Source organism: Heliangelus exortis, chromosome 8, assembly GCF_036169615.1.
Source record: "Heliangelus exortis chromosome 8, bHelExo1.hap1, whole genome shotgun sequence".
Lineage (NCBI taxonomy): Eukaryota > Metazoa > Chordata > Aves > Apodiformes > Trochilidae > Heliangelus > Heliangelus exortis.
The window spans coordinates 28535209-28543826 of record NC_092429.1 but is presented as its reverse complement, the minus strand read 5'-3'; the positions used below and the strand labels follow the sequence as shown (position 1 = coordinate 28543826).

Here is an 8618-nt window from a genome sequence, read left to right as displayed (position 1 = left end):
TTCACATCTAGGGGTGGTAAACTGCCCATTTTTTTCTGAAAGATTTTGTTACAATTAACCAGACTTGCTGCTGAATTATTTGAAATCACTCCTCCACTAAACAGTTCCCAGTAGAAACACAGTCCAATTATTTCTCTGTTGTGCATAGCTCTCCTGCAAGGACAGCAGGAACACTACCCCTGAATAATCATCCTGCTTATATATAGATGCTTTTTTGCTATTTGTTGAAGAAATTCTGGACTCTGCAGAAGAAGCTAAAATGTTTTCAGGAGGCAAGGTTCACTGCAGAGTAGCCAAGAGACTACTTCTGATCTTTATTTTTTTTTTATTTTTTTCCTGAATATTAGCTTCTCTAAGTGACAAAGAAGTGACAAGTGTTATCATCTTCTACAGAATGTTAAATGCCTGGCAGATGATGCCTATAATTACTGGGAGCACCCTCTAATTCTGCCTTCTTCAAGGGACACTGGGAAAGTGAAGAGCAAGCCTGTCAGTTGTTGAGTTGGATTTCAGATCACATGGTGAAAAGGTCAGTGTAAACTAGACACGTGGTTTATAATTAGTTTCTGGACATTACTGGTGTGGTAATGACCCAAATTCCAAGAGTTGTTCTTAAAGCACACGAAGGGCATGCAGGTGTGTTGGATTTGTAATCTCATCAGCACAATAGGAATTACAGACTCTAGAAGGAAAGAAAACAGAGCTAGAGCTATTTTAAGAGAGCTTCTAGTTTTGAAAGTTGAAAAGGAATATGATAGGAAAATAAAAATATTAGGAAAGACAATAAATAGTAAATAAATAAATTGCAAATAAATAAAAAGTGACAAACCAAATGAGGAAGATTTTACAGGTATATTGCTTTCTCCTTTAACCTTAAATTATCATTTTCTATGATAAATTCTCTCCCAGTCCCTTGTACCTAGTTTGATTATCCAGTGAGATTACCACCATACCTGGGGGGTGCCCCTGGACCTGTTGCTGAAGTGGAGCCCAGTGTTGTGTTGTTGTGTTGTTGTGTCAGCCCCAAGTGTTCTCCTCCCTCCCTTTCCAAAATGCATGGTGGGGGCAGAGAGGAAAGACAGCCCAAAGGATTAGATCTGTGTCAGAGCATTAACACTTAGTTGATGACAACTCTAAGGATTAATTCAAGCTGCTTAAATCCTTCTTAGCTAGAATAGGAACCAGCAAACCATCTGGTGGAAAGAGCACTATGACAAGGCTAAAAGGAAATACTGTCTGAGTAGTCAAAAGAAACATAAATTTTCCACACAATTTTGGGAATATCTGTGTTTCCCAGGTGTCTGACCACAGCAAGAGACAGTTTTGATTACAGTTATTTAAATAAACAGTGTGGCAAATACTTTATTTGTGCTAAAAAAAAAAAAAATTACAAGTTTTTAACTTTGCTATAACAATGCATTAACAGAGTATGCAAAAAAACATACATTCTATGAAAAAATGTTAAACTGTACAATCTGTTTTCCTGCTGTTCTGTTGCATACATTATTCTATTCCTTAATTACTGAATTCTCTTAACAGCAGGGAGGAACAGATTTACCTGTAATCAGCAGCCCTTTCCTACTTCCTTCCTTTGAGAGAGGTGCTGTTGGTCTCTGTGCACACATTACTTTTCTGTGAAGTGAAATAAATGAAGGGTGTTTAATCACAAAGGGAAAAGATGAGTGACCCAAATTTACAAATAAGGTTAGTGTCACAGTTCTTGGGGCTGGTAAAGATGGGCTGACCTACAAAGACAAGGTGATCAGCCTCATAAACTGCTTTGAGGTTACCTCTCTAGGAATTAAGAGTATTTGTCACTGGAGAAGATCAGACAATGATATTAAATTTCTGGGAAGTCTCTCTTCTGTGAGGTCACTCTGCTGATTGCTTATACTAGAAATAAGGTCTTGCTGGTTCTAGACTTCTATATAAAAAAATCTGATAAAACCTTGTAAGAATTCAGTGTACAGCCTCTCTTTGAGGTTCTTGCTGCTGCCATTGTCAAGAATGTCCATTAATTCACTGTGAATGATTAGTAGTGACTGCATGGAAGTTTCCAAAGCCCATGAAGTAAATACATTTTCATTCATTTTGATCTGTTACTTGTTTCCTTTTTAAACCTTGACGTTTTGTTGCTTGTTTATCAGTCCTGATATGTAAAAGCTCATGCAGGTAATGTTGCTGTTCCCTGGGAAGGTTTTACTGACTTCCTGATTAGAGAGAGCTTGTTTGTCTATGGAAAGCTTTCATCCTGCTGCTCCTTAAATATTGCCATGTGAAGGAATTTAGAAATGCAGCAGACTGGCATGGGAGCTAATGCAGCAAATGGCTTTCCAAATATAAGAACTGAGCAAAAGTGTTTGATTTCCTGATAGGAAGGAACCAAAGCATTGCTGCACACTCCTCTTTTGAATGTGTGAATTCTTGGTGTGAAAAAGTCAGAGTAAATCTGAATAGTCCTAAGACCTATAAGCTTGGTACTTGAAATGAATCTGTTCTGTGCAGGACTAGGGGCAATAAAGTCAACATACTCTGAGCCTTTATTGCTATAACAGGGAACCAAATTCTCCCAAATGCTGTTTTTGAGGCCAGCCTTTCCCTCTGGTTGCTGGTGGGTTAGAAAAAAAGTTTTTAGAATACACTTTTTCATCACTGCTCAGAGACTTTCAAGTATTTTTTTGTCTCAGTGGAGCCTAGAATAAAGGTAAATTGGGAAGTTTTGGATCCAGATTTGAAATAAGAGGATCAAAGGAATCAAAATATCAGCAAATATAAAAGAATGTTTGTTGATGTCAGGTTTTACTGCTGATACTGAGGGCTCTTTCAGTCTTTGCAATATCAAGCAGGAAGCATCTGTGTGTGCTTATCTTTTGTTACAGCACAAACCCACACATTCCTGGCCTTTGTCTTATCAAAGATAGGGAATAAGATGTCTCTTAAACAAGGTCTGTTTGTCAGCATATTAGACATACCCCAAAATCTGGAGTGACTTGGTTTCTGTCTTTTAGATCTGCTTGTGGGCAGTTTGTGCAGTAACATTCAAATTGAGTGAAAGGTTAAAGCTATCCAGCCCCTTTGGGTTTGATCTTAAGATAATCCATCAGTCTGGTCATTTTTTCCTCACGAAACAGCTGTGCCCATAGCATGATAAATAAATAAGAGACATCACAGCAAGTTTTTAGGAGTCCTGGAGGTAAGAATGATTCTGGAAAACTGAATCATAAGAATGCATCTTCATAAAACACCTTGAGAACTCAAACTGTACAGCAAGATTCCCAAGCCTATCAGTAATTGTTTGCCAATTAGGAATTATTAACTAATTGCTATGACTCCAATCATATCCACTCAAGACAGAAAAATCCATGATATAAATTTTGGGGGGTACAAGTACATTATTAATTATTATTTGTTTTTAATTTTAATCTGATTTTTAGCCATCATAAGAACAGACATTCTGGTTAGGACCACGGGTTCGTGCAGTCTGCTACTTTGACTCCTGTACTGGCCAGAAGGATGCTGTAGGTGCAGAAAAATTACAGGAGTTTGAAATTCAGACATTTGTTTGAACAAGTGCTTTGGAAAGAACTAACAATCATGGTTTGTTCTGAACCTGACTTTTGCAAGCTTTGCTTCCTCTTCCAGTGCATGAGTTAAATAGTTGGATCTTATTCACCCCCTCCAGCCTATTCAAGAGGACAGCAACATCTACAATATTCCCTTTAGGTCAAGTCCTTTCTGTGCTGTAGTGTTCCCATTCAATATGGGAGTTGCTTCATATATTTGATAATCTTCATTACTCTCTCATGAACCATCTCTATTTTTTATATTTTATGTTAATGCTTTAATGTTTTATGGTTGTCCAAACCTTCACAGAGTACTGGGTGTGAAAGAGCCATGGATGTATATAGTGGCACAATGCTAATTTCTCTTTCATGCTCTATTACTTTCACAATAACTTGTGAGACTTGGCTATCCTTTTTGACAGCTGCCAAGCACAATTTGGTGATTTTATGGAAGTCTTCATCTAGTTCTTGCTGTACCCATTTTTCCTGTAGCTGTTCATAATGTTGGTTTAATAATTCCAAAACTAAGGAATAGTAATTTTCGTTACAGGTATTTTTGCAAGATCATTCTTGTATATGCATGATTAACTTAATTAGCTTTCATAGTTTGAGTGATACCAATCTGCATCTTAAGGGATCTTTTTCACATTTGGCCTTAAAGGAGTGTTAAAAATCCTATTGTGCTAGTTTGAGGTCACCATAATCACAGCTGTGTAATGCAGAATATGTGAAACAGAGCTATGCCATCTGCAATTACACATGCTTTGTCATGGAAAATTAATCAGATACCATCAAGTAATTGAAAATACATTCATGTGCTTATGCTTAATCATAGAAATATGAAATAGAAAAGCAGGAATAGTTTTATTTTTTTGTCCTTCTGTCACTACAGGATTGATCGTAACTTTTCCTTCAGTCTAACTCCCAGGATCTGGGTCTCTTTTTTTCATAGCAAAAACTTGCTGAGTGGTTTTAGGGAAGAAGCTTTTGCCTTTGACAAAGCTTTAAGTCAAAAGAGATGTTCAGTTCTCAGGCTGTGTTCTGAGGCATGAGGCAGACCACTGCAAACAGTCCAGAGACAAGTGCTGAGGGTTATCAGGGATATGGAGAATAAGGTGTATGACACACCCTGAACATGCTTAAGGAAAAGGAGACCAAAGAAGAACATAAGTTTTCAAGAGACAATTTTAAATTTACTTGATATTATGGCATCCCTCTGCAGACTTCTTGTATGCCAGGTGAAGCTGATCCAGTTTTGAATATAAGTATGTACTGGTTTAGATTCTTCCCAGCCTTACCTGTATCTGGCAAAAGTAGTCAAATAATAGTTTAGAAAGGCATCTTAAAGAGATAAAACCCAATTGCATGTCTGGACTTACTGTCTGATAAGAACATCACTGTTTTTGGCCATTTTTTTTTTATTGTATCTTTGTATTATAATTCTTTTATTTCAAATGGATCAAATTCCCCAAACTTTTATTTTTAATGTGATTTAAGGATTATTCTACAAATTTTTGTGGTACTTTGTTCTGCACCAGCTTGGTATTGTTAAATCCAGGAGTAAAGTCTCTTGGGAAGGTGAAAAAAAGATCTTGGGCAAGGCAGCTGAAATTCATTTCACTGTCTGGAGCACAGTGTTCTTAAGAATATAAATAGTCTAATGCATATAATATCTTGGAAATCTTCCCAGTTTGTCAGCTTCTGTTAAAATACTCTCACAAACAAGTTCTCAAGAAATTAATCAGGATGAAACAATTGTGACTTCTGTGATAATCAAAGCAGTAAAAGCATTTAAAGGAAAGTGATGTGCTTTTAATGAACTCATTTTATAGAAGTTACATCAGAAAATGTATGAGAGTAGTCTCACTGTGTTAGGCTATAGTAATGCAAAGGCTTATGCACATATTTATTTAATGTCATGCTGCAGTCAATGTAAAAAATTACATGTAAATCTGCAGACAGCCTTCTGTGAGACAGGTTATAAAACCAGGAAAATACAATAAGAATCTATTTAAGTTCCACAAAGTCCTTTCATGATCTGGCTCTTACATTGCCTGGTGAAGCCAGGCAGACTTTTGCCAAAGTGCAAGTGAATGCACAATGACAACCTATTGCCTAATTACCCCCAACAGTACTTGTGAGGAACCTGATTTTTGGGTAGCTATTTTTAGCACCATGTTGTTTTGATTTTTTTTTTTAGCATGTTCATTTTTACAACTTTGTTCAAGACCAGAGAAGTAACAACTTTTTGGAGTTGTAGAATTCCAATGACTTCCAGCATTTTTAGCCATGGGCACCCCATAATTTTCTTGTGGACTTCAGAGTAGAAGAAAATTGAAGTAAAAACACATAACAGCTTCTGCTTGGATGTTGTCTGTTGGCCAGAATACCTGCCTGGGTTGTATGTTGAATACTGACACAGGATTGCCACAGAGGAGAAGATTTAAGGTCCTTCAATACCCTTTTTTCCATTCCAGAAACAGAATTAAAGAAAATACAAAAACTCAAAAGACTGAGGCAAGAATTTTGATGCAGCTGAGGAAATGGGAGAATGAATTATTACAAGCAGAGAATGTCACAGCTTGATGGAAGCTTATCAGGATGGTCTCATGACTCAGAGCAAATGCAAGGACTGTTGGGCCCTTTGTAAGACATCAAAGTAGTGGCAGATCCTGATGTTTGCTACAGATTGGGAAACCTTAAAGGAATTCAGAGAAATTCCCTAAGAAAGGGTCAGTGCATAATTATTTGAAGCATATGGAGGAGATGTGACTGTAGGGGCATACTGGACCAGTGAGATGGTGCCATAAGATAAATGGGATCTGAAGGGCAGTCTGAGCAGTGGTGGCTGCTGGTGCAGGAATATTCCTTCCCCTGGGGAGTTCAGCAAGGGCAGAAGTTGGGGAGGTTTAATCTCAAGTCCTGAACAGTGCAGCAACCCAGTAAAAGCCAGACCTGATCCTTGGGTATGCTGGTGGTCTTTTTACACTACAGCTGCTTGCTGAAATGTGAAAAAGGAATATAGCAAAGAAGGAATCTCATGCTTCTCCTTGTGTTGGCTGCTTGAACTTGCATGCAAAGAGATTGTTCATGTCAGGATGGATGAAAAAAAGCTGATTTTGGACTGCTTAAAAGTTGTTTGACAAGCTCATTAGCACTGCTGACAGGAATGCTTCCTGATTTCACCATTCTTTTTCTGGATCTTAATTACTCTTATTTGGAGGAGCTGTTTTCCAATATTAAATAGTCACAAATATCAAATACTGAATTCCCTTCTCCCTTCCCATTTTTGCTTTTTGAAATCTTACTTTTCATTTTGTACAAGAATCAGCATTAGAAATTCCATAGCAATAATTACATGGGTTTGTGTCCTGAGAATAGGATCAAAAAATGGAAACTCAGTAAGTTTTCATCCTCCTGCTGGGCTAAACATGTATGAAATAGTCAGCTTTAGGGCACAGTTAAAATGCTTTGCAGAGGACAGGACTGAACCATGGCTTCAGGGGTACTTCAGTGTAGGTAAACTTTCTCACTGCTGCATTTGTTTTTCACCTTTGTAATACCTCATGGGTAATCCTCTGTGTGCCTTAGAGATTATTGTGTCTTATAGAATATGTAGCATTACAAAGGAAATCACTTTGAAGAGCCAAAACATTGCCTGCTATATAGAAGTCATATTCTGATAGTTGGTCATGACATTGGCTTAAACTCCTGCTTCACATCTTGTGTTTTGTGCTACTCATTTGCAGTTCCCCAGTGTGACCACCAGCACCAGGGAGGTGACCCTGCCCCTGTTCATGGCCATAGTGAGGCCATTGCTCTCTACAACCTGAAAGGAGGTGGTAGTGAGACAGATCTTGGCTTATTTTTCCCTAGTGACCAGAGGAAATGGGGTAAAGCTCTGCCACAGGGGGTTCAGGTTGCATATTTGAAAAGATTTCTTCACAGAAGGAGTGTTGAAACATTGGAACAGGCTGCTTAAGGAGGTGATGGAGGCACCATCCCTGAAAGTGTTCAAAAGATGGGTGGATGAGATGCTACAGTGGATGGTTTAGTGGTTAGGGGTTGTAGGATGAACAATAGGACTTGATCTTAGAGGTCTTTTCCAACCTTGATGGTTCTATGATTCTATCTGCTCTGTTTATGCAAAAGGGTCAAGAAAAATTATTGGAGATTGGCTTTTTGTGTCCCTGGCTGCCAGATGGAGCATTTCCAGCTGTCATTGCTGGTGCTGCTCTAAATCAATAAAAAGCACTGCTATTTTCTCTGTGTCTGTTTCCTGGGGCATTGTAGGGCTTGGAGTTACCATCCCATCAGGAACTATTTTGGGAGATGGTATGAAGAGCAAGGGATGTACACTACTGTTTGGTGTACTAAAATCATTCTGTAGTAAAACTGTTTCCCAAAATGCCTCGTGACATTCATAAAAAAACCCTCATTTAGATTATTGAAGTCTTATTTGCTGAAAATGCAGCACTTTTACCCTGGATGCCATTACAGTTACAGTGAAACAGGTAGCACTAATATGGGGATTTTATCTATGGTTTTCAAATCAGGAAATTGTTTCATTCAATTTTTTTTTTTATTTATTTACAAATCTAGATTACAGTATTTCCTAGGGACAGGTTAAACAACTTTCAAGTTGCCTCATTTCACCTGGAGTCCCTGCTTGAATAATCTTAAGATAGAAGATTTAAGAGCCTCACAAGGTGATGTTTAGGTGTCTTACATGTTTTCCTTTCATGGTTTTCCTTTTGACATCATTACTTCTATGGATTTGAGAAGACAGTTGGAAAAGTTTTTTTGGGAAAGGAAGGGGAGGTGAAGAAATGGTAAATTGACACTTTCATTATATTTGAGGGCAAGAAACACTTCAATAGAAATGGGAATGTAGTTGTTTTTTCTCAAATCTTCTTTGTTACCAAAATGTATTTGGAAGTGCTTGGCAGCCTGCTTTCCTGGGGGAAAGCTTTCAGCTGACAAACCTGCTGAAGCTCTTCCTGTGATTTATATTGCTCCTCTTTGGCAACTGGAGAGAGTTCAAATGGACATGGA

At 38.0% G+C, this 8618-nt stretch overlaps 1 protein-coding gene across 1 annotated transcript in view; it reads left to right on the top strand.

Moving 5' to 3' along the window:
- Nucleotides 1-395: 395 nt before the first annotated feature.
- Nucleotides 396-8618, top strand: part of HMCN1 (hemicentin 1) — a 198571-nt gene continuing 190348 nt past the window's right edge. Inside the window, exon 1 of the mRNA XM_071751315.1 lies at nt 396-529. The gene's annotated coding sequence lies outside the window, so the exon portion shown is untranslated. The remainder of the gene's footprint in view (nt 530-8618) is intronic.